This window comes from Plectrocnemia conspersa, unplaced genomic scaffold, assembly GCF_051122295.1.
Source record: "Plectrocnemia conspersa isolate PC_06_02 unplaced genomic scaffold, ASM5112229v1 ptg000068l, whole genome shotgun sequence".
In the NCBI taxonomy this organism is placed as follows: Eukaryota; Metazoa; Arthropoda; class Insecta; order Trichoptera; family Polycentropodidae; genus Plectrocnemia; species Plectrocnemia conspersa.
In genome coordinates, this window is record NW_028277205.1 from 20,001 (window position 1) to 25,000 (window position 5,000).

Below are 5,000 nucleotides of genomic sequence, written 5' to 3' on the forward strand. Positions count from 1 at the left end.
AGGAAGGAAAGTTATGGGTGTGGGAAAAGGCAGCGGGGTGGTCGTGCTCCGCTGGCTTTGTCTCTCTTGGTAGAGATGTGTATTTGAGACGACGCGAAGTCGCGTCCTTGTGTGTGGTATTTTTGCTGCTGAGGGCAGACTTTGCAAATTTTTGTGTCGGGGAGGGCGCGTTCTTTTCAGCGCGGGCCCCCCCCTGTCGTCGTTCTGTGTGGCGAGGTGCAACCGTCATGATCTGATGAGTCGTCGTGATTAGTCAACTAGTGACGCGTGTTTTTGTGTGGAGTATAAGACTCTGGCTGAAAAAAGGGCGACAAGGGTTAATTAGTGGATCGTCAGCTCGTCCGGTTGTTCCTGAAGCATACTTCTGGTGATGGTATGATTAGTGTAGAATTAATAATGTAAAAATAATAAGAGTAAATGAAGATTGGAAATTGAAAATGAAAATTATAAATTATTAATTGAACATTGAGATTTGAAAATTGAAAATTAGGTGTTTTTTATGTGATTGGTGATAATAATAATAATAACGTGGCGAGCGTCGCGCGTCGGTTGTTTCGTCGCGCGAGCTGAGCTAGATGTACCTGTAAATTACGGGATAAATTTCTATAGAGATGGCGAACGTCCGTCCTACGGAGGGCGGACGTCCTCGCGGTCGGCGTATGCCTTGCAAAATTTGCTGAACGCTCTGAAGTTTCTCTTCGTGGCGACCATGTCTTCGTGGTTCGGAGGTCTTTCTTCTTCGAGCTCGAGGGCCGCGAATAAAGCGGCTCTTTCTGCCTCGAGCTTCGGGCACTCCCATAAGACGTGCTCGGAGTCCTGCACTTCTGCGCCGCACGGGCATCCTTTTTCCGCGCTAAATCCAAAGCGGTTTTGGTATGCGCGGAACGCTCCGTGTCCGGTCATGAATTGCGTGGTGTAGAAGTCCGGAGTCAGCCAGTGCTTCTTTAGCCGTTCGGCTATTTCTGGCAGAAATCTATATGTTAGCCTGCCGGTGTCGGCAAGCCTCCATCTTTCCTGCCATGCGTCGAGCACCACCGCCCTCCCGAGTCTCTTGATCAGGGCCAACCTTGCTGCGGGGGTGGGCTCTCCGCCTGGAGGAGTCAACTTACTCCCGTCGATCGCGGCATCTCTGCCTTGTTTAAGATGGAACACGGCGGCCCTGTACTGCGCCGTAAGGTCGATGGGCTCGACCCCGGCGAGCGCAAGGAGCGCCGCGTTCGGAGCTGTCTTAAATGCTTTTGTGGTAAAACGCAACGGGGCGGTCTGAGTCCTCAGCAGCAATCTCTGAGGGAGACCTTTTGCCGCTTTTGCGGCCCATACGCTCGCGGCGTACGTGACGATGGGGACGTAGATGGCCTTGTACATGACCACCCGCGCCCTGAAGTTGAGGCCCCAGCTGAGGCCTCCCAACCTCGCGATCTTGCCTAAGGCGTCGCGGCTTTTCTGTGCGACGTGCCGAATGTGCACGTCGGGATTAAAATTTTGGCGGATTTGCACGCCCAAGTAGCGTGCAGATTGAACGATTTTAATTTTGTGGCCGCCCATGTGGACACGAGGTGTGCTCGTCAGGTTCCCCTTGAGGAAAACTGCTTCAGTTTTGTGCGGGGCGAAGGAGAGTTTGTTCTCCGCGCCCCACGTGTGGACGGCGGCGAGAGCGAAATTCGCTTTCTCCGCCATTTCTCTCCCGGAGTCGGCTCGGATGAGGAGCAGCAAATCGTCGGCGTATGCGATCAGTTCGCACCGCGACGGAAGTGCGACGTTGAGGACGTCGTCGAACAGTATATTCCATAGGAATGGCCCCAGGACGGAGCCCTGAGGGCATCCTCTTTCCAGATTCTTCCACACGAGCGACGCGCCGGCGTCTATTACAACGCGGCGGTCGGACAGGTATGACCTTATGACCTTGAGGAGGTCAGAGGGTATCCTCTTGTTGCGAAGCTTGTCCACTATGCCTGGCCACCAAGCGTTGTCGAAGGCCCCCGAAATATCGAGGAGCACTCCGACGACGTAACGCTCCGAGGACTGCTCTGTGGCACTTTTGGCGTAGTTAATCGCGTCCTCGGTGCCCCTGCCGGGGCGGAACCCGTATTGTCTGGAGGACAGGGCGAAAGCACCTTTTTTAAGATGCTCTTCGAGTCTATTGCAAATGACCTTCTCGAAGAGCTTGCCTATGGTCGGGAGGAGCGTGATCGGCCTGTACGCCTTCGGATCGGATCGGTCCCTGTTCCCGGGTTTAGTGAGGATCACCATCTTTCCGGGCTTCCAACAGCCCGGGAAGACTCCCTCGGAACGGCACTCCTCAAAGACTATCTCCAGGATCGGTCCCGCTATCTCCCAACATTTTTTTAAAATAGTGACGGTGATGCAGTCCAATCCCGGGGCGGTCCCCTCTCGCATGCGAGAGAGGGCCTCCCCGATCTCGGACCGCCTCATCGGTTCCGACTGCGCGGTGTCGACCTCCTCGTTCATTCGTGCTCTGATCGCACTCTGCGTGACTGAGTCCATCTCGGTCGGGTCTCTCGGAAGCAGTGCCTCAAGGACGTTCTCCGCCGCTTGTATCGAGTCGATTGCGCAAACACCGTGCCGGTTTTTGACGTCCGCTAGCGAGGTCGCCGCTCGGCTGCTCATCTTTACGCATCTGTATGGGCCGCCCCACACGTTCTCGTCCGACTCTCTCTTGACGAATTCTCTCCAGTGATTTCGTTTGGCGGTGCGAATGAGGGACTTGTATTTGTTGATGTGTCCTCTCCATTCTCGTCTTATCGCCCTGAAGGGGTCGTCGCTCGGGGTTTCGCTGGTCACCATTTTCGACCCTCTGGCTTTCACCGCCTTCGCGAAAAGGCGTTGAGCTCGGTTGGCCGTTTTACGGGCCTCCGTGAGGGCCGGGGACCACCATTTGGGTTTAGCTTTGCGCGGGGGAGGCGGCTTGCTGCGTGGCAGATTCCTCTCGGCTGCGGCTATTAAAGCCATTTGAAGCGCCTCTGCTTTGGCTTCGGGGCCGGGTCTGAGCGTTCTCGCGGCTTCGTCGAGTTCTATTCCTAGATCTCTCCCCAGTTCGGTCCAATTCGCTTTCGCGATTTTGAATCTTCCGGGGAGGATCGTGCGCGTCGTTTGGCGTGCGGTGCTTGCGCTTTTCTTTTCTTCGCGCCTGCGGTGAATCCGCATCGTTATGAGTCTGTGGTCCGAGAGGCACGCTTCGGTGTGGATCCTCCAGTCCGCCAATCCTAGTCGCGATTCGAGGTTATAGAAGGTGGCGTCCGGCGTCGATTCGCCCGTTGGGCCGTAGTAACTTGATTCGGAGGGGCCCTCGCTCGTCGCGACCGATAAGCCGCTGGCGATGACGAAGTCCTCCATTTGTCTATTGACTACCGAATTTTTATTATATTTTTTCTCATCTGGATCGCCCCAGATGGTCGAGTGGGCGTTGAAATCGCCTCCTATGATGACGTTCTTTCCCCTGAGGGCGTTTAGAGTCGTCGTAAGGCCGTCGATGTGGGTGCCTATGTAGTCTCCGAATTTGAAGTAGGCCGATACCACGTAGATGTCGACCTCTTCCGCTGATATATGGACGACCGCTCGGCACTCGTTTGACATTTGCGTCAAAAGAGTGGCGCGCAGCGTCGGATTAAGAACGGCGATCGCGGCTCCCGCGGGCTGAATCTCGAAGATTTTCGCTCGCGCGCCTATTCCTGCCGTTTTTCCCATATAAGTGTATGGCTCTTGGATGAGGGCCACGTCGATGCTGTTCTCCAACAGGTTTAGTTCAAATTCTGCCATTGCGTCTCTGCAGTGGTGAAGGTTCTGCTGGGCGATCCTGATGTCTCTATTTGGTTTGTTGGGTGGACTAGCCATTTGTGTTGGCCAGTTCCCTTGCCAATGCGGTCTTGTAGGCCGGGCAGGTTCTGTCTCCAGCCCTGTGGGCCGGGGATTCGTGCTGCCTTCTTAGGCGGCAGCACGTGGCGCAGTTCGCCGGCTTGTCCCTGTTGGGGCAATCGCCGTTTTCATGCGCGGCTCCTCCGCACCAGGTGCAGGAGAGCTTCTCTGCTCTGCACCTTGTACTTGTGTGCCCGTACAAGTGGCACTTGTAGCAGCGGACCACTCTGATGTGGTCCCTGATGCGGTGGGCGGAGTAGCCCACGTATAACGTCCCTCTCGCGACAAGCGCCCTGTGGACGCTCGGAGGGAGGGACAGGACTGCGTGAGTCCGGTCTTTAGCCCTCGTGTTGAGGCGGGTGACTATTTGGGTCTCTTGGAGGAAGTCCTCCTTTTTCATTTCCGGGATCGCCTCCTCCACGTTCTGGTGGAAGAGTGCCTCCAGGAGGTCCTCATTGTTGATCCCCGAGGGGATATCGTGGACGATGGCGCGCGGATTTCTCAGTCCGCGTAATGATGCCTTTATGCCCACCTTTGCGAGCTTCTCATTGAGGGCGACCAGCTTCTCGGCCTCCTCTCTGTCCTTGATTAGGACTGTCGCCGTGTTGCCGGCTCCCGGGAATAATCCCCTCACGTGTAGTTTCACCGCTGCCGGATTCACTGCTTTTTTGAAGGACTCAATTGTGTCCTTCGGGCTTTTGTTCATGTCTCCTATTGGTGTTAAGACCACGGCTGTGGAGATTGCCGATTGGGCAGGGCGGGGGGCCTGAGGGGCCTCTCCTCTCAGTTCGTTAACGATGCTTGCCATCGTCGGCGGGGGGGGAAGGCGGCTCTCTATAGCCCTGAGGCGACGATCGAGGTCGTTTGTTATGAGCGGGGCGGCTGGCCCGGGTTTCGATGATTGAGTTTCTTCGAATAATTCCTCGATTTTGACGAGGAACGATTGAAGCTCCTTCTTTCCGGCTCTCGGGAGCCGGTCTTGGGCCTCTATTGCCCCTGCGAGGTCCTCGAGGACCTTCGCGAGGCGCTCCTTGGTGGAGGCCTCCGCTTTCTTGCGGGGCTCTTGGGCGGCTGCTGGTGGGGCGGGGGGAGATTTCTTCTCCTCCGAGTTGTTGTTAATCGTGGGT